A 22770-nucleotide genomic window follows, 5' to 3' on the forward strand; every position below is an offset into this window, starting at 1 on the left:
CTTTGGCACACCGTGTGCTCACCGCTGGAGATTTGCCTTGAAATAAAATCAAACCTTCCTTCTTCCCCACTCTCCTGCTTCAGAGGGTGGTTCAATTCTGCAGCCAAACGTCTGAACAGCTTGTGAGTTCTCAAAGTGCGTGAAATCACCACAAAATCGCAGGCTGGGGGGGGTGGGATGGGGAAAAGAGGAAAGGGAGGGTTTCAGCGTGATTTTATCCTCTCCAGAAGTGATTTTATCCTCTCAAGGGGTGGTTTTATCCTCTCCAGGGGCAGGACATGGGGCACGGCCCTTCACCACCCTCCTGAGCTGTGTCACAGCACAGGAACAGGATGGGAGCAGCTGGAATTCATGCGTTCAGAATTTTCCTGGTTCTCTAAAATCAGCGTTTTTTTGTAGGAGCAAACACCCACAGGGAAAAGTCCTTCAGCCAAACGCTGGGAGAGCTTTTCCCTGCAACATTTCTGTCACAGGAGAGAGAACCAACTCAAGCAGTGGGAAATGCTGCAATGGGTACTTGGGGTGATGCTGGTGGCTGAAGACCTGATTGTCCCCCAAACCCACACAAACTCATTTTCCCATTGCCTGAAAATCCTTTTGGGGTGGATCTGCTCCACTCTGAAGTGAAGATGAGACCAGCAGGGTCGTGCAGGGGTGTCCCCTCCCTCCAACCTTACCCTGAAAGTCTCAAACTTGGGGGTTGAGAAAAACGGGGTAAGAAACGATCCTCTGGCTGTGCCCTCCTTTGCTGAGACGGTTCGGGGATGGAGTATTTGTCCCCAGGTGCTCAATAAGAGGAAAATGAAAGGTTTTAGGAGGTGGCACCGGGGTCTGCATCCCTGCCCGGTTCCTGTGTCCCTGCCTGGCTCCTGTCCCAGCAGATCCCACTGTCCTGGAGCTCTGTCCCCTGCAAGGCAGCAGGATGGCAGTGGGACGGCAGCAGCTCTGCCTCCCTCAGAGTGGCTTTGCTCAGAGCTGATGTCCCCAAAAAGGCAGCAATGCCTGTAAAATCCCACCCCAACTCCCCTCTGTTCCCATCAGAGAGGTACCACAGCTGTGCCCCCCCCTGCGGGACCCCCATTCCCCATCCCGAGGTTGCCCCAGAGGGCCTGTGGGGAGGGAACTGTGCCCCAAAAAGGGGCTGTACCCAGAATGGGGCCATACCCCAGAGCGGGGGCTGTAACCCAAAACGGGGCCATACCCCAAAACAGGGCCCGTATCCAAACACAGGGGTTGTACCCTAAAACAGGCACTGTACCCCAAAACAGGGCCTGTACCCAAGCACAGGGGCTGTACCCCAAAAGAGGGGCTGTACCCCAAAACAGGGCCTGTACCCAAGCACGGGGGCTGTACTCCAAAAGAGGGGCTGTACCCAAGCACGGGGGCTGTACCCCAAAAGAGGGGCTGTACCCCAAAACAGGGCCTGTACCCCAGCACGGGGGCTGTACCCCAAAAGAGGAGCTGTACCCCAAAACAGGGCCTGTACCCAAGCACGGGGGCTGTACTCCAAAAGAGGGGCTGTACCCAAGCACGGGGGCTGTACCCCAGAATGGGGCTGTACCCCAAAAGAGGGGCTGTACCCCAGAATGGGGCTGTACCCCACAACAGGGACTCTACCCCAGCACGGGGTCTGTACTCCGCTGAGGGGCTCGCTCACGTATTAGGGCCTGTCCCCTCTAACTGGGTCGAGACACCCCATGCTGCTCCCCGCAACAGGCCCGTACCCCACCCGGAGGACGGTGGCATCCAAGTCGCGACAGCACCGCGACGACCCACCCCGGAGCCGGACCCTACAAGGCACGCTACAGCGCGGCCTGTTCCCTGTGTGAGAGCTGCGCCCTCCCTCCCTGCAGGGCGCTGAGGCAGCGCTGGCCCTGTCGCGACAGCGGCGCTTGTCGCGATCAGCGGCGCCGGGCAGCGCGGGGTTAACCGGGGCTGCCGTAAAGCGCGCGGCGCTGCCGCAAAGCCACGCCGCCGCCTGCCGGCCGCTATTCCCGAACGCGCGCTACGCCAGCGCCGCTGCGCCGCCACCCTCGCGCCCGCTGCGCTTGCGCCGCGCTCCGCCCCGCGGGCCGTATTCACGAAGCGCGGTTGCGCCGCTGGCGCGCGGGCGCGCACGGGCGCGGCGCGGCGCCTACGCCGTTGGCGCAGCGCGGGCCGTACGCCGTTGGCGCAGCGGCGGAGGGGAGGCGAGCGGGGCCGGGCCGGGGGCGCCGCCATGGGGGAGCGGCCGCGGGGCAGCGGCGCCGCCGCCCGGCGCTGAGGGACCGCCGAGGTAACACCGGGGGAGCGCCGGGGGACGGCGGGGGCCCTGCGGCCGCGGCTCCGCACGGCTGGCACCGGGGAGGGGCGGCCGGGCCGGGCGGCGCCGCGGGCGGGGGCGGCGGGGCTGGGGCGGTGGCGGAGGGGGTTGAGAGCCGGGAAGGGCCCGGAGAGAGGAAGGGGGCTGTGGGGATCGCGGGGGTGGCGGGGAAGGCCCCGGCTTGGCCTGGGGAGGTCGCCGGCTGGTGGGGCTGAGGGGGGGTCGGTCTGGGCCGGGGGGATGGGGGGGCTGTGGGGGTCGGGGTGGGATCGAGGGGTGAGGGAGGTTTTGGGGTCGGACTGGGCCGGGGTCTGAGGGCCGAGGGCTGCCTCGCCCCGTCCCCTCTCGGCCGTGACTGTTTTGTGGCCCCGGGGAAGGGGTCCGAGCCCCCCAGGGCCTCCCGAGGCCGGGTGGGTGGCAGGGATGGGGTCGGATCCTCCCCACCGTGTCCCCTCGGCCCGCACCCTGCCCCGGCCTGCCCGAGCCTCGCAGGATGTTGGCTCCTTTGTGTGTGGCTTTCCTCTCTCCGGAGGGGTTGGGAAGTGTTTATTTGGGGTAAGGACTGTGCTGAACCTGGTATTTAAAACGGCTTTTTTTTCTTCAACGAAGCGGGTGAGGATGAATGTGAGAAACGGGGAAAGTGCCCTCCCCCTCCTGCCCCCAGCAGACAGGAGCCGACTTGAGCTGTTCCTGAGGTTTGCGGATGAGGAGCAGCTCTGCCGGGGAGGCTGTGGCTCCTGTCGCTGGCTGGCAGGAGGGAGCCCAGCCAGGGAGCTGGCTCTTGGATCTCGGGGAGCAAACAACGGGAAGTTGTGGGGGTGGTCAGGAAGGTGCCTTCTCTTTTGTGCCCTGGGCAACATGAAGACTTGCCGTGTTCGGTGTGTTTTGGAAGTTAAAAAGCAAAGTTTCACAAACCCCTTTCGAGTTGCCATGATATTAGTCCATTCCAAAGAGTTCGAGTTAACCGGGTTGAAAGGTGTGTAAAACCTTTGGAAGTTGCCTCCTTAACTAACACATTTGTTTTCCTTCCTCACAACAAGTGGTTGGAGATGTGGAAGTGCATTCTGAGGAGTGTGTGAGTTCACCTGCCAGCCAGGCTGCCCTGTCAGGCCGCCACGCACAGTGTGCCCCCATCTTCTTGCACACAGGTTTAAAAATTGGGCCTTATGTAACAGATTGGAGCAAACATTTGGTGTTTGCCAGTGGTCTGACAAAGAATTGCTGCAAATTAGGGCAGGAGGCCTCCATGGGGAGCCTTTGCCGTGGTGGGATAGGCTTGGCTGCTGTGAGGAACTTGCCAAAGATTTGTTGGTTTTGTTTTAATTTGGTACATTGCAGATAAGAATGTTGTTTGGTCAGTGTTTTATCGCTCCTGAGCACCTCTGGGCCGCTGGGAGGGTTGTGGTTCTGACTGGTCTAATGCCAGCATGCTCAGGTCTGTGGGGACATGAGGTCTGGGGAGCCCCCAGCCCTCTAGGGGTTGTCCCTCAGCCTGGAGAGGTGGCTGCCCTCCTGTGCCTTAGGGTTTGATCTCCTCCTCGTTATCTGACAGCTCTGTGAGGCCTTATAAATCACTTAAAAATCACTTGTGTAGTTCCTTTGCCAAAGCAGCAGCTGTTCTGCTTTGCCCCTGCATCCACGGGGTGCAGCTGGTGGTGGTTTGCAGGGCAGACCTTGTGTCCAGCAGTTTCCCCGAGCAGACTGGATGGAGCCGTGTGCTCTGCCCCTGCAGCGTGCTGTGTGCTGGCTGCTCTTGGTGCAGCTCCTGAGAGGAGGAAGCGGGCCCTGGCAGCTCAGCAGGTTCCTGGGTGCTGCTCTCCGGAGTGGCTTCGCAGTGGCCCTTGTTTTGTATTCCGTGTCAGAGCTCCTGTGCAGCCCGGGTGTTGTCAAAACTGTTAATACGGGAGTGACTCAGCGGATCAATGGGAATGACATGAGGGTTGTGCTCATGGACAATCAGTATTTCCCCCCCCCTCCAGCCCCACTGGGCTGGAAGACACAATGTCTGAGAGCAGCTGCCAATAAACATCTTTGCTGGACTTGGGCCTGGCTGTGCTCGGGAGCTGTCTCCCCCTGCCCACCCCCTCTCCCCGTGCTTTTCCTAGCTAGGAGGAGCTGGGATGAGCTGTGCTGGAGCAGCACTCCTGTGCTTTGGCTGGTCCCTCCAGGTGTGTGCCCGACCCTCGATCCAGGCCACTGCTGCAAGGCCCAGGCCCTGTGCGAGCCAGGGTGGGTAGGAAGCTGTTTATCTCTGCCTTCAGACAGGAACTGCAGCTCCACAGGCACTAAAGGCTTGGTGGGAGGGGTGAGGGAAGCCTCGGGTGAGCAGCAACCCCTGATGTGCTGTTGTGGGGTGTGCAGGAGAGGTGCAGCCCCTGGGCTGGGCAGGAGACCCTCCCCTCGCTCAGCAGGGCTTGGCACTGTGGGGTTTGGTACCAGAGGGCAGTGGCCTGGTTTGCCCTGTGCTACTCCTGTGACTTCCAGCTGCAGTTTGAGGAGTCAGACCCTCTTCCCTTGTAGTGCTGCTGAGCGGGGACAGGCTCGGGTGCCAGCACAGAAGCTTCCTTCGTGTGTTTGCCACGGCTTTTTGCTGAGAGTCTGTGGGAACAGCTCTGCCCACAGCCCTGTAATTGGGCTCTGACTGGGCAGACGTGGCTCGTTGTGGGTGCAGTGAGAAGCTGTGAACCTGAGCCTCCTTCCTTGGCCCAGACATGGTGTGACCTGGAGTCTGCTTCAGTCCAGCTCTACCCTGTGAGCTGGGAGGGCAGGGAGGGAGAGCAGGTCCCAGCAGCTCTGGGGTTCTGCTGGAGAACAAGTCATCTTCCTGTTAAAAAAGCTGTGTGAATAGTTTTGGGGTTTCATGAGAAAGGCTGTTTCTACTCCTGCTGGCACTTGGTGTCTCTGGTGGATCTGTTGCTATAGAGGAGCAGCAACTTTGGTTGTGAGGGAGGTGAAAAGCTGCTGGGGCAGGTGAGTGAGGGTCCTCTGTCAGTCTCCCCCATTCATGCCAGCTGCCCTCCTCCTCCTGGGGAATTCTAAATCCCTGCCCAGGCTGTAGCCCCGCAGCCCTTCCTGTGGGCAGCCCCTCCCTTGCATGTTACATTGATGCATTATTCCTTAATAACTGGCTTTGAAAAAGCAGCCTGTGCATCAGGAACTGGAGTGACAGGACAAGGAGGAATGGCTTCCTCCTGACAGAGGGCAGGGTTAGATGGATATTGGTAAGAAATTTCTGGCTGTGAGAATGGTGAGGCCCTGGCACAGGTTGCCCAGAGCAGCTGTAGCTGCCCCGTCCTTGGAAGTGTCCAAGGCCAGGTTGGATCAAAGGGCATCCCTGTCCATGGCAGGAGGTGGAACTGGATGAGCTCTAAGGCCCCTTCCAACCCAAACCATTGTGTGATTCCATGCGTGGAGCCGAGGTGTTCCAGCACACCCTGCCTTGTCTGTCCTACGCTGTCAGGTTCCTGGGTGACATCTGTGGTGCTCAAAGCTGTTGCTCCCCAGCCTGCTGGGGCAGGAGGGAGGGAGGTGCAGTGGCTGTAAAACCACAGGACGTCTCTCTGCCTTCCGCTCGCTGCACTCAGAACGTGGCAGCAACAGATCAGCACCCACAATGAGCCCTGTGTGGTGTAGGAAATGGCTCTTAGGTAAGGTGAAACTTCTAGGTAAGGCTTTGCAGGGTGTTTCAAAATGCTACGTGGAGCAAGAAGTCTCTGCCCATGGTAAGGAGAGTTTGCTCCTGGAATAGAGGAATTCAGTTAGTTCTATAAAGACTTTAAATTGGCTTCTTTGGCTCCAGTGAGATGGTGGACAGAAGGTCACCGTGTGTCCAGGAAGATCTCCCAGTGCCTGTGGAGTCTGTATTCTGCTGAGAGGTTGGTGGCAGTGGCCTTTCCAAGCAGTGCCCTGCTGACATCTGCCTTCCCCACCGCATCAGGCCCCTGGCACTTGAAGTGTCGCAGCAGAAACATCCTCCTTGTAGGAAACACAGGTCTTGAGGCCACTTCAGTGGTGACAGTGAAACCAAATGCTCTCACAGTCCCGTCTGTGAAAAGCTTGCACTGAGATGGTGACATGGGGAAAGCCCAAAGTCCTGTCCAGTGAGGTCCAGCCGAGCTGACCCCAGGCTGGGGAAGGGTCCCTGTGCCACAGGCCGAGATCTCGGCTTCCCCTCAGTGTGAGCTGTGAGACAGCAGAAACACATCCACTGGTGTCTGGTGGGGACTGTGCTCTGAAAGAGAGCTGGGCAGTGCTGTGTGTTGTTTAGTGTCTGCAGGGCAGGGATGGCAGTAAGTTGGATGTGAGAGCAGGATTTGGGATGAACCATGACATTGTTGCCTTGGAAATAAGGTGCCATTGGCCTCTCAGGGTGCTGGAGACACTGGGAATCTGGAGGAAAGGAGCGTTAATTTTTGAGTCATTCAGTTTTATGTGTCCACCAAGCAAAGAATGTCCTGTAGCCCTTTGTTACTTAATGTTATGTAATGCTTTTTAATGAGGCGGGCCTGGCCTTTGCTTTCCCAGTGGTGAATGAGACAGTTGGCAGGTGATGCACGGGCTTTGTCACCCTGAGAGGGATGTTCTTAAGTTAATAAACAGGGGTTAAGGTTGAGCTTGAACTTGGATTTTGTGCAGCTTTCCTTTGGAAGAGCTTTACAGCCCTGCAGCTGAGCAGTTCTGTGCAGCAGGAGTGGTGGTGCTGGGAGGGGTGTGGGGGTTCCCTGGGAGCACAGCCAAGTCTCTGGGGGTTCATTCGTCTTCCCAGGCTGCAGAGTCTTGCTAAGAGGGGCTGCTTGGGTGTGGGTGGCTGAACGATGGGCTCAAAAAGGTCAGTGGAAATCTAATTTAAACCCGAACAGAGCTGTGTTTGTGCTACAAAAGCTCCATTCTTGCAGACTCTGTCCTTGCCCAATGTTTTCAGGTAAAAGAATCTCACTGCTTTTGAGGTAGCACCGAGGTACAAACAACAAAGCAAAAAACCCTTTCTCTTATCCTTTTTTTAGCAGGGGCTGGTGGCAGTGATAAAGTTTATACTCTGCCTGGTTTCCCTGGTTTGATGCAGGGAGAGGATGGTGCTTTCCAGCACCTTCTGTGCCCTGTGTGTGGGTGAGGGGCAGGCTGAGGCTCTCCTGGAATCCCCCCACCCCCATCTCTGCCAATTTCTCTCATCCCGAAGGCCATGGCGGTTTGAGTTGAAGTCTGGCTTTGGTGTTGCCAAATACAGGGAATGTTAAGGAAGGACTGAGGTGCTGGGAGCAGAGGTAGGGTCCCTGAGCTGGAAGGGGCTGCTTGGAGCCGGGAGCTGAGGAGCAGCAGTCAGCTCTGGGAGTGCAGGGTCAGTGTGCTGTGGGATGAGGAGGTGTGGCTGCTGACAGGTACAGGCTGGTCTCTGCCTGGAGCCTTGGAAATTCTTGCTCAAACTTGCTGGAGCTCGTTGTTCCATGGGCTTCGGTGGCTGGGGAAGGAATAGGAAGTGCTCAGAGCTTTAACATTTCCCCCAGGGTGACTCGCAGCTGGTTTTAAACCCATGCTGTTTTCAGAGGGGGTATCTGCCCCATCAGGGAATCTCACTGAGAGGTTGTCAGAGCCGCCAGCAGATTCCCCAGCTTGAAGTGCCATGGTAAGTGTCTTGGAAAGGAATTAGAGAGGAATTCCAGCACAGCAGACCGTCAGAGCTCCCCATCTCACAGAACAGCAGGGGATGTTGCCAGGGAGCAGCTCTCCACTGCTCAGTCCCCCTCCTGCCTCCCAGGCCTGCTCAGACCGGGCAGAGCTGAGCAAGGTGCTCCTGGGCTTACTGGGTCCACAGGAGAGTGAAAGGGAAGCTCATTTAACACACCCCATGCTGAATTTAGCAGGACATAGAACAAACCCTGCGAGTGTGAGTTGGTGTGTAGCACATCTGTGCCATGTAACCTTTCTCAGGGTAACTGTTGTGGTGTTTTCTGGAGAAGCAGTGGGCAGACCCCTGGTGTTGGAGCGGACTCTGGTTTGGGATGGTTTTGGCAGGGGCTCTTTGGGACCTGCCTGCAGCGGGGGTGAGGAGCAGCCCCTCTGCTCAGGCTTGGATCAGCAGCATCTGGACATCACAGAGCTGCTCTGGGGTGCAACGAACCTGGCTCTGCAGGGCTCTGGCTTCAGAATCACAACAGCAGCTCTGCTCCCCTGATCCGTGTAGAAAATGCCCATGACATCCCAGTGCCTGACCAGTGCCATGCTTCAGGTGTACGGGCCTCAGTGCAGGTTTCTTTTTCCTCCTCACCCTTCCCTCTCCCTTTTATTGCGCTGCCATCTCTCTGGCTGCTTGGACTCCTACCTTGCTGGGATGTTTTCTTACAAGAGCCAGCATGTCCATCGGGAGCTGGGCTGCCTGCAGAGCAGGAACAGCCTGGAGCATCTTCTGCACTGAAGAGCTGGGCATGGCTGGATGGAGAGGTGGGCACCTTTGGCAATGCTGGTGGTGCAGCCAGAGGCGGGAAGGACAAGGTGTGCAAATGCCCTGGATGGCACCCATAGTTCCCAGCAGGTCTTCTCCAGTGTCTGTCTGAGGATATGTAATCACAGACCTGGAAACGAGACTCAGGCTGATCCTGTGCCCGGCGCAGAGGATGCACTGCAGCAGCCTTGGCTGGGTGACAGCAGACACCCGAGGTGTGAGAAAGCACCAGCAGGGACAGTTCCCACTGCTGGTTGTGGTCCTGGCAGGGGACTTGCAGAGCCTGAAATCTGACTTCTCCCAGGAGAAGAGTGTAATGCTCAGTGCTCTACTCCTATTTTTGTTCAGAGCCAGAAATCAAAGTCCAGAGCAGTGCTTCTCCAGCCAGAATCATTGAAAGGCACTTGCTGTTGTTTTAGGGCCAATATTTAACTTGTGCCTTCCATGAGGAATGCCTGTTAGACTCCAAATATTTGCCTTAAGGAAGAAGTTTGAGGGAAGAATGTCCAGTGCTGGCGGGGAAGCAGGAGGGATTCAGGAAATGAGTCGAAGGCTGTGCACGTCCAGGTCTGTGTGGCACAGCCTGCGTTGCCTCTGGCACGGCCCTGGCAGGTACGAGGCAGCTCTGGCCGAGCCTCGGTGCGGGAATGGCCGGGAGGAAATGTTTGTGTGCTCCAGCGCTGGAGTACAGGGCGTGTCTGCTCCCACAGCCCCCGTCCTGCGCTGCCAAGGGATTTAAAGGCATAGGCTTGGAGCTGCTCTCCAGCTGGGGCTGGTGTGGGCAGCCGGGCTGAACTTCCCGATAAAAGCAGCTTATCAGAAAAGAAATGCTCTGCTGCTTTTGCTTTCGCTGTGGTCTGTGGTGGCAAGGGTTCATTAGCTGTGAAATCCTCTGCAGTGGAGCCTGCTAATGGCAGGATTTCCCATTCCCTGGGCTGGCTTGATGAGGTGCTCATGGCTTCTCCTCACCTTTCAGTGTGATCCTTCACCTTTGTGTGTGATCCTTCTCGCAGGGTGCCCTGAACAACCAGGTAAAGCCTGCTGCTGGTTCAGTGCTGAGCTTGTCCCACGTTTCTGGGAGAGCAGCTGAACGGGGCTGTGTGCTGGTGTATGTCACGATTTGGGTCAGGTTGTGGTGGCATCTCGGGCTGGTTGTGGTGTGTGAGGACACGGCGATGGAGAGGAGCCTGATCCTCTTCCCAGCCCCTCTCTGCAGACAGGGCAGGTCAGGAATTCTGGGTCTGGCTGGGAAGTCTGGGCTTCCTTAGCTCCATGGTAACCCTCGGCCCTGACTTGTCATGCTCTGTGCTGTTGATTGGATGGTTTTGGCCGGGCTTGACTGTTTTACGCCTGGATACAGAGAAAACATGTTTCCTCTTGAAGCAAAACCAAAGGCACGAGGCTGTTTGCAAGGGGAAGGCTTTGCCTGGGCTCCTGCGGGCAGAGCTCAGCACAGCTCTCAAAGGTTGAGAACTTCTTCGTGCCAGTGTAACAAAGGGCTTGCAGGCAGCCCTTGGGCCCAGCCTGAAGCTGTGCCAAGGAGAGCCAAGCCCAGCCAGAACATGGCTCTGGCTCTTAGTCACAGCTTTGGTGCTGGGGAAGCAAAGAGGAGTGAGAACCCCATCCAGCTTGGAGGATAGTGGGATGCTGGGCAGCTGTGGGAAGTCTTGGTCCCTTTCCATAATGAGAGTTGATGGGTTTAGGCCCACAAATTGGCTGCCTAATGAATGAGGGAGCCTGGGGAGCTGTATCCTGTCTGCAGGGGTTGAAAGAGGTGATGTGAACCAGAAATATGAGTAATTAATTCAAAGAAAGAGGAAAGGTTGGGGTTTTGGATGGAAGCATGTACTAGAGGAGGGTAAACGTGTGTTGGCTGGGTTTCTGGGACAAACCAGAGAAGTGAGAGCCCAGAAACAAGGGAGAAAGGACAGTCTGTTCGTGCAAATAGTGTTCCAGGTATTAATAGCAGCAAGATGAAATGGGTCCTCCTGGGGGTGTATCCTGCATGTTCCTTCATTGGAACGATCCCTCTGATTTTATAAATTAAGCCCTTTGTGTAGGGTTGAAAGAAGCAGGTAAGGGGAAGGGAGGAACCAGTGAGGTTGCACTGGATGTACCTGTTTGAGGGAGTATTTTGGATGAACCCCTTGAAAGTTTCCTTTCCCAGTGCACAGCACCACCTCTTCAGCTGTAGCCAGTCCTGTGCTCTTCCTGTTTCAGTCCTGGCCTTCTCATCCCCTGCAAAATACACACAGGTGGGGAATGAGGGAAGATGAGAAAAAAACCTTTGGAATGTGCCTTTCTCATGTGGAGGTTGGTGCAAACCAGACCGAGCCCTTAATCCACAAAGCTGTCCCAGTGGTTAATAGAGGGTTGTGAGGCTGTGATCCTCTGTGTGAGGGATGGAGGAGTGAAGAGATCCTGCACAGCTTGTGGTGTGACCGGGAATGGGATGTAGGTCTCTGGTCCCTCTGTTCTGAAGCTTATCCCTCCCTGCAGGCCAGCAGACGGGTGCTTGCCTAGGCCTCAGGAATTTGTCCCAGTTAGTCTCCAGTTAGTTGGGAATCTCTGTTCTCTATCCTCTTTTTTTTCCTCTGAGATCAGCGATGCTTCCATGCCTATCTGTGAAATAAGCAGGTCACTTCCATACCTTTGAGAGGCTGCAAGGAAAACTATGATGGATTGAGCTGCTGATGGTCCTGTAATAGAGGGGGTGGGAAGATGAACGCCTCGTGGATCGCTCGCTGCTTCCCTGAAGATGCTGCTGGCTCTGGCACGGAAGCTGATGGATATTGTTGTGCCACAGAGCATCCCTCTGCCCCAGTTATTCTGCAGGAAAGATTAATTGCATGGTGCTGCTCTTTCCTCCTCATGGTCTTGGCTGTGGGTCCTGCCTGTGGCCCTGGAATGCTGTCCCTGCTGGGTGATTGTCCCTGCTGGGGAGGAGAGCTGGGAGCCAGGACCACACCGAGTCAGCTCCTGTGTGGCTCTGCAGCAGGGAAGTGATTTTGGTGTCTCAGCACACGGAATTTGACAGCTCTTTGGGGAGAGGTTTCCTGGTTAGTCCTGCTGGATGCTTTACCCTTCCCTCCCCTTTTTGTCCCCCCGCCAAATTTGTAGGATTTGGCAGTCATTTGAGGGGAAATGTGCGGGGCTTGGAGCAGCTTGGGGAAAAAAGCAGAGGGGAAAATGTGGGACAGCTCAGCTTGGCAGAGCTGCAGCTCTGCCACCTAGAAATGGAAACAGCCCTTGTCACCAGTGGGAATGACATCCCTTCCGCCCACCCTGCTCCAGGACTCTCCAGGACAAAGGGTCTGCTCTGGAGCAAAGGGACTGGGCTGGGACAGAGCTGAGCTGGTGGTGTTCCCCCTTTCCGTGCGACCTTAGGAGAGGTGGGGAAGTTGTGATTAACTGTGGTCTGGTGATTGAAGAGATAACTGGATTCAGGCACCCCTTTTTTCCCCTGCCTCGCCTCGCAAAAGGCCACCCCAGATCTGCCAGTGCAGCTGCTTCCTAACCTGGTTCTGTCAAGAGGATATGGGTTAAGAGAAAAAAAAGAAATCCTACAATTAAAAGTGTTTCTGCCAGCCCAGATCCTGCTGACAGAAAAGGGGTTGGTAGCGCTACACATGACAGGAGGCCAAGCAGATCTGTGCAGAGTGACAGTCCCCAGATGGCTGAGGAGCAGGGAACCCTGCTGGCACACACAGCTCTCGCCATCGCAGTGCTCAGGCCTTTGGCAGCCAGGCTGGAATTGTTCTGAATCTGCTGAGTTGGAGTCTTTGTGGGTCCGTTTCCCCCTTTAAACTGTGGCTGGTGTGTACGTGGCTCATTAAAAACGCCTTCCAGAGTACTCAACTCGCCCCTTGCCCCCATTCCCTGTGGGATGAGTAGCTATCCCACGTCTTGGAGGTGGGAGATGAAACTGTGGTTTTCATTCCTCCAGTGCTGTGTGTTGTCTCTTCCTCTTCCTTCTCTGGTCCCAGGCAGGGCTGGAAAGGAGTCCTGTTGCTTGAAGTACTGGGAAAATCTGTGTTCCGGCTCTTGCCCATGGGAAGTGAGCACAGAATCCGAGAATCATTTAGGCTGGAAAAGATCCCTAAGATTGAGTCCAACCTGTGACCAATCCCCACCCTATCACTCAGCTCAGAGCACTGAGTGCCATGTCCAGTCTTTCCTTAAACACCTTCAGGGGTGGTGACTTTACCACCTCCCTTGACAGCCCCTTGCAGTGTTTAACAACCATTTTTAGGAACAAATTCCTCCTGATATCCAGCCTGCGTTGAAGAAGGTGACAGGGAAAAGCTGTCTGGTTTCTCAGAGCCACCCAGGTGGGCTTTGGCTCTCCTGTCAGGAGCTGATTGCTTTGCCACACAGAATTTCCAGCCCCTCACTGAGGTTGCCTGGAGCTGCTGGACTGATGGATGGCACCTTCTTCTGACTGAGCTTTTGGATACCCTGCGAGTGCTCCCAGTGCTTCCCTGGTTCTGCACTGGGTTCTCTGGGTGGTACAGAACAGCTCACCCTCCCGAAGTTGTTGGATTGGGAGTCCCTCCTTTCCCACACCTCTGTGGTGACAGCCCTGGAGTGGCAGAGCTGGGTGGTGTCCCTCTATCCCGTGGCAGGAGAGCAGCAACTCTTAAGAGGTGGTGGTTGCCTGGGGTGGCACTGGTGAGGAGGAGCAGGAGGAGGGAATTGTGGGCTGCAGTCATCTGCTCCATCCACCTCCTTGAAATGTGAACCAGGAAACAAATCTGAAACCAATCTGGCAATCACCAGGTCAGGCCTCTGACCGGCTCCTGGGGCTGTGCCGGGTTACTGCCCTGTGCCAGCTTACTGCCCTGCCTGCAGAAGACACCTGTGGTCAGGGCTGCCTGCAGGTAACCTTAGAGGGCACAGCAGCCTTTGGGGACTGGGCTTTTCTGCCTTTCCTGCCACTGCTTTCTGTGTGACGTGTGGCAGTGTTGTGCCTCAGTTCCCTCTTCTGTAATGACACTTCCTTGGTGACCTACTCTGAACCAGCTGCTGCAAGGAGCGATGTAAGAGCTGGGGGGGCATTGGTCTGGAAAGCCCCTGGAGCCTGTGACGAGGGACATCAGGAAGATAAGATGGCTAATGCTGCTGCTTGGATTGTTTCCCAGCTTGCTGGGAGAGAAGGAGGTGTGTGTCCAACCCCGGGAGCCATATGGTGTGGATGCCAACACAGGAGAGCGGATGGGGTCTCTTCTGGGGTGTCCCACCTGGTGTGTCATGTAAATCTGAAATGGCAGCATCCACACCTGGTGTCATCTGCTCTCCCTGGTGGCCTGGACTCTCCTGGAACAGAGGGGGTTTTCTCATGCATGGGTGCTTGGAAAGCTGTGGTTCAGATAAGACAAGGCAGTCTGCTGTGGCCATGCAGCAGCTTGGGCAGCGGGGGTGTCCTGCCCTCCAGAGATGGTGGTTTCCGGAAGAGTGAACGTCACCTGTGTCCCTGGCACAGAAATTGTCAGGCTGGCGCAATCTGCTGATGGTATCCCTCAGATTCCTTGTCTGTCCTCTTGTGTTGGGATCCCCCTGCTCCCTGTGTTTTGCCCAGGAGGGGCTGTGTTGGGATCTCCCTGCTCCCTGTGTTTTGCACACGAGGAGGCCATGCAGACAGAGTAGAGGGAGTGGTTTTGCTCATTCTGTGCTCATTAGAGGCTGCAGGGAAGGGAAATGGAACCACTTCTAGTTCTGTACTAAATTTTGATCTCCCACTTCCAGGAAGTCTGGGAGCGAGCTGGGATACCCTGGGTTGTTCAGTGTTGTTCCACAGCCATTTGTGCTGTGGGGAGGCTCGTGGTGTGAGTGTCTGGGGGCAGCAGTCTATTCCCAGTCTCCTGCTCCTGAGGTTATTGAGGAGCTGATCCAAAGGCTGTGGAGAGGAACAAGTCCTGAGTGTGTCACTGTGGTGTCCCATCTCCGTGGGGAGGAGGGTGCTGGGCTTGCCTGTGCTGGTTTTCAGTCAAGTTCCTCTGTGGGGAGGAAATCTCTTCCAGGTGGATGAAAGATTTTCAGACCCAGCTTGGGCTTGGAGGAGGAAGGGAAGCAAAGGGAGACACATGCATCCAGAAATGTGCTTTTGTTATGTGAGAGGTGTTGGAAAATGTCTCTTATCCTTTGGAGAGCAAATGTTGATCCCCTCACCCTGACTTCAGCTGATCCTTTGTAATGCCAAAAGGAGTACATGTGGGATTTGAGGCTGTGGGATCTCTGAGGACATCCTTGAATGGGTTGTGTTCTTCCTCTGCTCTTGCACATCTCCCACCACCTGACAGCACTCCCTGTGAGACAGCGCTTGGATGGCCCCGTCATCCCGTGTCCTCCCTGCTGCTGCTCCTGGCCCGTGGGATGCTGGCGTGGTTCACGTTCTGGAAGCAGAGCTGTCCCACGAGGAGCTCTCCCACAGCATGTGGGGGGACATCCCACCCTACTGTGTGCTCAGACCCTCTGACTCATGCACACCAAAACGCCTCTGCCTGGGCTTCCTCTGGAGCCTCATCTTGCTGTGACAAGGATGGATCATCCCGTGGGCAGTGTCCCCCTCCAGAATGCCCACGACACCAGCGGGGTGGCTCCCAGAGGAGAGGGCATGGGAGGGAGGCAGGGCTGGCTGGGGAGAGCAGTGCTTCTCCAGGGAGCCCTGTGGGACAGAGAAAGCCATAACTCAGGGTGTTGGGGGCTGCAGGGGGTCCCCTTCCTCGCTGTCTGAGAGCTGCCCTCAGCTTTCTCATGTGTGGGAATTGATAAAGGAGTTGCTAAAGCTGTGTCAGCAGGGAGCTGTTGTGTCGTGCACTGGCTGCACTGATGGCTCAGAGTCCAGGGCTGCCTGCCACAGGTGGAGACTCACTCTGTAGCTTGTGACAATGGCACTGCAGCCCCTCCTGGGGCATTCTCTCCTGTGACAATGGCTGCTGGCATGTCCTGCCTCGGTTTCTGTCCTCAGGGGCCTGTGGTTGCATAAAGGAGGAAGCTTTTTCTGTAGGGCTTTCTCAGTGGGTTGTAGTGGAGAGTGTGGACCCTGCTCTGCTGTCAGTGCAATGGAGAGAAGCAGCGGCACTGTGCACAGCGTTGTGTGTGTGATGAGGCTTTGTGATGGACTGGCCTTGTGGTGACGTTTGGGCTGTCCCAGGACAGGGAGAGCAGGACACCTTCCCATCCTCCTGCTTTGGTGGGAAGAACTGATTTCATGGACTGGAATTCAGAGATCTCTGGTAGTTTGCTGTTTCAACCATCTGACTTGGTGCTAATGTTTAAATACATGTGTGTGCTCTTGTGTGTTACTGAAAATTCAGGGGAGGGAGGGAAGACCCCAAAGTTTAACAGCAAGCAGTGCAGAGTGGCCTGGGTGCCAGGCTGGGAAATAAGCCCATCCCAGCGTGTTAAGAAGCAGATGGTCATTTGCCAAGACAGCTGCCCCCTCCTGCCCTGGTGAGGTGTGTCAGCAGTGCCAGCTCTGTGCTGTTCTCCATGGGTCCCTGTGCCCACTGGCTCCAGGAGATGCTGAGCAGGTGAGCTCAGGATCAGCTCTTGGATGGGCACGTTGTGGCCTCACAGCTGCTGCAGCGTTCCCCTCTCTGCTTTGCTGGGCCATTCTGGGCCAGAGGCATGTTCCTCTGATGTTTCCTCCTGCTGCTGCCTGCATTTGTACCTGCTGTTCCTCTGGGCTTGCTGTCAAATCCTCTTGCAGCAGGTTGTTCTAAGCCTTGTCCTTCAGCTGGGCATGTCCTGCAGCCCGTGCCTGGAGCCCTCCGGAGTCAGGGCAGCTCTCAGCTGCGTGCCTGTGGCTGCACAGGAAAGGTGCAGCACATCTCTGGCTGCAGTGGAGGTGAGGAGAGAGCCTTCCCTTGTTCTCCCTGGGAAACTGATGGCAGCTCTTCTTCCACATCCATTCCTGTGCGTGCTGCCGGAAGTGCATTAAGATCCCTTATCAAGGGAAAGGCGAGCATCTTGTTTTTATGAAAAGTGTTGGCTTTTAAAGGCGTGGGAGTATTCAGGGACAGGGCTGGGGAAGTAGCGTGCTGGTAGAGATGGTCTTAACCTTATTTCAGGCTACAGCAGCACAGGAGGAGGTGTTCCAGCCTCAGATGGAAATGGAAGCTGTTGTTCCCAGCTGCTGGGTGAAAATTATCTATTTGTCTAGAAGCCTGTTTTGTCCCACTGCCTGGTGACTGTGAAGCAGGGTGCAAGCTCTGGGGAGGGGAGGAGATGGAAGGGGAACTTGCCTGCTCAGAAACCTGCCATCTGAACACAGTGCTTTCTTGCCTGGTTCTTGTGGCCCAGGCTGGCGATGTGGGTTAAGGTGGGGATGAATTTGTGTGTGTTTGTGACACATGTAGGATCATACCTTTCACAGACAGGCTTTGCAGGGGAGTCTTACAGCTGCCTCCTGAATCCGAAGGTAAATCTGCTCTCGAAACTTCTGTGGAGCTGAGGATGGAGAGAGCTCAGCAATGTCTGTTCCAGCTGTGCTTGTGCAGCTCCCATTGCTCATCAGCCAGCTGTCCTTGGGCTGGATCCCCATGGTCCTGCAGGACAGGCAGGCACTTGGATCTGTCCTTGTTCAACCTCCCAGGGAAGTAAAAGGGTGCCTGAGCTGTCAAGGCTTTGGGTATCTTTCCCACAGCATCCAGTGGCAGAGGGTGAGGTACAGGATAGGGCTGCCTGCCCTGAAGGTGCTGTGGGCTCTGTAGTCTGTGCTCAGCAGCTGTGTGAGCAGCAGCTCTCCTTGGGCTTCTCTGTTTCCCAGGGCACAGAAGTGACTCAGTGATTTGGGATACAGACAGTGCTTTGGACACCTGCTTGCAGACAAAGCCTGTTTTGTGGAGAGTTACCAGGCGTGAAAGCAAAGCTCAGGTTTTGCAGGAGGTGAGCACTGGGGACCTGCCCTTTCCCAGTGTGTCAGTCAGACCTGCCTGGGTTGTGCTGCTCTGAAACTTCTCAGATTCCCTCTTGGTTGTGCAGCTGAGTCTTGGGCTTTATGCTCTGGGCATGAGTGGATTAAAAGCAGTGACTAGAAACCTTTGCAGGCTTCTTCCCGAGATCAGCACGCTTGTGATAATCAATCTGTGCAAGAACTGGGCAGGATGGGACTGGTTGGAAAATGTAAATGTATGGATGGGGGAGCAGGAGAAGCGGAAGCCATGGGACTGGTAAACAGCTTTTTGCTGGCCAACTGCTGTGGACTTTTGGAAGGCAGCTGGTTCCTCTGCAGCTCGGTTTTCCAGCAGCAGCATGGATTTAATTAGTATCCGGTGTCTCCCTGGAGCTTGCTGCGTTGGGGGTGCATTGTCTCGTTTAAATGGAAAACCCCGTGGCAGAGCTGCCAAACCCAGTGCATGCGAGGGGCTGAGGGCTGAGACCACTGGGTTGAGTCAGTGGCTGTGTGAGAAATGCCTGACTGGATCCAGCTCCTGCCGTGGCGAGCGGGGGCTGGAGAGACAACGTCACATCTTGGCTGGGGTGGCTGCGCGTGTCCCGCGGAAACACCGGAGCAGATGGGAAGGGACGAAGTGCTGGGAGCTGGACTCTGCTGTCCTTTTAAGGTCTCCCAGCCAGAGACTCGGCTTTGTCTGTAATGAACTTCCTTTCTTCCAGTGCTACAAACTCTGCCTTAGTAAAACCGAAACCACTTTGACATCCTAATTGGCTTTTTCTGCGTTGAACTGATGAGATAGATTCTGCAGAATTGCTGCACGGGCAGAAAGCAAATCCGTGCCTTTGTTGTTCAGAAGGAGGTTTCCTGTTCTGCTTACCTGTCTGCTACCTGTGCCCTTCCTCTTACGGTAAGAGCAAAGCAACTTGCAGTTCCTCAGCCAGAAATTGTCCCGTGTGAGCAGGGATACCAGAGTGATGCTGGCACGAGCAGTGGGGCAGTGAGCTGAAGCCGGGTCATTTGCTCATCTTGACATCTTCCAGCTCCATGCCAGAACTTTTCCTGGCCTAGCAGCCTTGAGGATGGCTGTTGCTGGTCGTGGAGAAGCGATACTGGAGTGGAAGGTGATGGTAACATCCCAGAGGCATCGTGGCAGGGCTGGATGGGAAGGTGGGAATCGGGTATCAATTGCTCCCTGACTCCCTCCTGCAGTCAGGGGTTTTGCATTCCCACCACCCACACTGCTTTGGTGTTCCTGCTGTTTCCATGCAGTGGATCCGGCATGGAGACCGTGGGAATGAGTCCCAAGATGGACATGGCCAAGAACTGGGAAGGGGCTGCCCTTGGGCTTCACTGGGCACAATCACATCAGAAAAAGTGTGAATCCAAATGCAGACCCCTTTTGTGGGGTCTGTAAAGTCAACCAAAAAGCTGCTTCCTTTCAAGTAATTTCTCATAGAGCTTCAGTGTGTTTTCTGGTTGTGAATTCTGTAGCTGGAAGTTTAAATTTGTGCCTGATGAACCCAAAAAGTTGAGTCAACTCTCTTGGGCACTTGGTTCATGGATGGGTTTGTCTGACTTGGGCTGGGTTTGTTATTTCCAGACTAGTTTTCAGATCTGGTCTTATTTTAGCATGTGTGTATTTACTGTTATTATTTTTCCTAGAGAAGTATTTTCAGCTTTTTGCTTGGTTCCTGTGCTGCTGCTGAAATTTCCATCGTGGTATTTCCGGCTCCTTGGTGGAGCACAGTTTAATATTTTCCATCCAGGTGTAGCTGTTTTGGATGAGGATCCAAGGAAAAGAGTGAAATTGTGCATTGGGCTGGGAGTGGGATGGCAGCTCATGGGAGTGGAGATGCTTCATGAGGGTTTTTTTTTGTGGCTGCTAAGAGATTCAGGAGTGTCCTTACTCTGCAGGCCGACATGAAGATCTGGGCTGCTCTGGATTTGGGTGTTTGAGGATCTGAGTTCTGCATTTGGACTGTCCAAAGTACATTGATTTCTTTCTGCTCATATGTGCAAGGAGCAAATGGTCATCAAACAGTCCCACTCCTGTTGGCTGAAGAGGGGCCTGGTTCCTCCTTAGATATTTTTGGGTGCAAAATGACTCCTGCTGACGTGCTGGAAAGCTGACACTGCACACACATCCCACTGCCAGGCAGGGATTCTCCTCGTCCACCCTGAGCTGTGGTGTGAGTGGTGAGACTTCGGGGTGAAGTTCTCCAGCTGCTGCCAGGGGTGTTCTGGCACGTGGCTTGGGGAGCCCTTCCGTGCTCATCTTGAGAGGAGGAAATTTTTTGGTTTAAGATCCCACCGGTGCAGGGAATTCACATCAGCTCTTGAGTGGTACGTTGTGGTTCCACTGGAAACTGAAAACTGCTACTGGTGGTTTGCCCCCATCTTTTACTTCTCTTTTAATTTTCTTATGTTTAGAGAACAGTTGCAGTTTTGCTTCCACTCCCTTTAGGAGCCCTTGCATGGGGGGATGCTGTGCCCGCTCTGGGTCCGTGGGCACACCCAGCTCGTGGGCTGCAGGAGTTTGGGATGGTTGGGCTGGAGTTTGAGGAACAGCTGAGATTTTGCTTTCAAGGCATCCTGATGGTTTTGAATGTCACCTGGTGTCCTTTAGAGATCTCTGTGAAACCACACACAAGTCATTGCTGGGTGTGTGTTGTGAGAATCTGTGGGTGAGACTCCGAGGTGGGAAGCAGGACCCCCCCTTCAGCAGAAGCATTTCCCTGCTGCCTTGTTGAAACTCCGCTCTCCTTGTTGTTACAGAGGGAATGGTGTAGCACAAACATTTAAAAAAATATTGACAATTCATAGCAATCCATTAAAAAGCCATATTTGGGTTCAGAGGCTAGGAGAAAATAACTTTGAAACAATTTGGAGCTTGATTTGTTGTAGGTTGAGAGCTGCCCGGAGTTCACAGTGTCATAAAAGTCTCGTGGGGGAGGGAATAACCAGTAATAACAAGAGAACATTTCTAATTTAGAGAAAAGTTTAATAGACATGAGAGCTGGAAGAGGAAGCCAGAAAGAAAAATCCATCTTCTTCACAGCACAGCTTAACTCTGGGGGAAAAAACCAAATGCTTTATTGTTTTTAAATTTATTTTTAAATTTTTTTTGTTTCATCCTGGTGGTTTCATCCTTGGATGTTTTTATGGATGTGGCTTAGAGCCATGGATGGTTACCTGGGTGGAACCCTGAGGTGTTGGGGCTGACTGATGGCCTGTGCTGGGAGCAGGGCAGCACCTGCACGTGGTAACTCCTTTAGTGTCTTAACGGGCTTGGCACGCTCCTGCCTCGTTTGCTGAAGTCATTTTTGTTTGTTCTGTGTGACCGGTGTGGCTGGAGGTGATGGTGTGTCTGGTTGTTTGCTCTGAGAGTGGATTTATGTTTTTAATTCCGGTGCTGGGAGCGGTGTTGGCTGTGTCTGTCCCTGGGGCCACACAGGGGGAGGGCCAGAGCCTGGCTGTGGGGCACTGGCTGGGCTGGAGGTGCCAGAAGTGTCCTGTGCCCACTGCTCTGGCAGCTGGGTGGGTTCCTCTCTCCTCACGGACACGCTGTATTCTCAGTAAAGAGCCGGGAAGCCAGGAAGGGAGGGGAGGTTTGGAACAAGGATGCTGGGATCATGTTGGATTAAAAGCTTTGCTACCACAGTTCAGGGTTTTTGTGGGTTGGTTGTTTCTGTTGGGTTTTTTTTCCTCTGAACACAGAAGAAATTCTGGTAGAAACATTAGCCTCGGCTTTATTCTTGTCTTCTTTTCAAAAAGGAATCTGGATAGAAAAAGATATGTTTTGGACAAACTGCCCGTGCAGATTACTTAATTGTAAATATTGGGGCTCCAGAGTGAAACCCCGCTGGGTTTTTTTGCTGAGGGGGAGACCAGCCAGCACTGTCAGTGCTTCAAGCACTCCTGGTGCAGTGGCCATGGTGACAGAGCTGTGTGTGCCGTGTCATCGATGACTCAGCCCGGTGGCACCTAACGATGAGCCGGGGTCCGTGTTGGGGGGATGAGGGATGCAGCAGATTCAGGAAGCGGTCAGGGAGGTGGGCTGAGGGCTGCTTTGTGGGACCAGCCGGCTGTGGGGCTGATGTGGGGATCCCAACAGCAGATTTGTGACCATTGGATGTTCCCTGGCACTGGCCGATGACCCTGCGTGCGGGCAGCAGCAGCACAGGTGGGGTGGGTGGGTTTCACAGGGTGGTGTCCAGCTGGTGGGGCAGTTCCCTCAGTTCTCAGTTCTTGTCTCTGCAGATGCCTTGGAGAAGGCAGGGGGGGCTTGCTGAGCTCTCAGCACCATTCAAAAGCTGAAAAAGAGCCAGATGTCTCTCCAGGGACCTCAAAGAGACGAGGCTGATGCAGGGAAGTTATCCCAGTGTAACAGGTGGGCTGTGGAGGGCCAGGGACTCCGTACATGCCCAAATCACCAGGGAAGGGGTGACAGAGCCAGGAGCTCTTAAATCCCTGAGGCTGAGCTGCGAGGCTCCCCCAGCTCTCGGAACGCGCTGCACGTTCTGCCTGGGTTCCCCGGTGGCTCTGCATCAGCAGTTAAGTAACAAACTATTTAACAAGAGCTTCCTGTTGTGCTGACACCACCACCAACGTACAAAGGAGCAAGCGGAGTAAACAGCTGTGCTGGCTCCTGCCTCGCTGGAGGCTGGAGATCGGGAGGAGGCCGGGATGCCATGGCTTCTGAAGCCAGCCTGCTGGGCCAGGGATGATGTTCTTGTGGCTGCACTTGGCAGAAACTGCTGGGAAAGTGGCTGCTTCCAGGACTGCCTGGTTTTTAAGGGAATTTCTGGATGGATAAAGGTCCCTTTGCCCTGCTGCTGCAACTCCTCTGCAGGTGCTGTCTCAGGACAGGGTGGGCACAGCTCTCACAGCTTTCAGAGCTCCTGATGTGAGATGTTCACATCCAGAACTCCCATCTGCACCAGGTTCCTGGAGTTCCTCAGTCAGAGCACTGAAAGTCCTTTTTTCTTGAGGGATCCAGAGGAAGTGGGGCCAGAACAAGCCAGTCCTCCTTTGCCATAAGGAATGTTCTGCTGCCCTGGTAGGTTTGCTTGAATCTCCTGTGACTGAAGCTGTCGCTGGTGGAGCTGCAAGGTGGAGTGAGCTCTGGGGACT

The 22770-nt window shown here is 55.1% G+C and overlaps 1 protein-coding gene across 2 annotated transcripts in view; it reads left to right on the forward strand.

The window, feature by feature from the left end:
- Positions 1 to 2157: 2157 nt before the first annotated feature.
- The window catches only part of CSNK1G2 (casein kinase 1 gamma 2), a 41896-nt gene continuing 21283 nt past the window's right edge, over positions 2158 to 22770 (forward strand). The window contains exon 1 of one of the 2 annotated variants that reach the window (XM_068996830.1): positions 2158 to 2275. The gene's annotated coding sequence lies outside the window, so the exon portion shown is untranslated. The remainder of the gene's footprint in view (positions 2276 to 22770) is intronic. The other variant, XM_068996829.1, reaches the window with a different exon arrangement.

Source organism: Aphelocoma coerulescens, chromosome 28, assembly GCF_041296385.1.
Source record: "Aphelocoma coerulescens isolate FSJ_1873_10779 chromosome 28, UR_Acoe_1.0, whole genome shotgun sequence".
Taxonomy (NCBI): domain Eukaryota; kingdom Metazoa; phylum Chordata; class Aves; order Passeriformes; family Corvidae; genus Aphelocoma; species Aphelocoma coerulescens.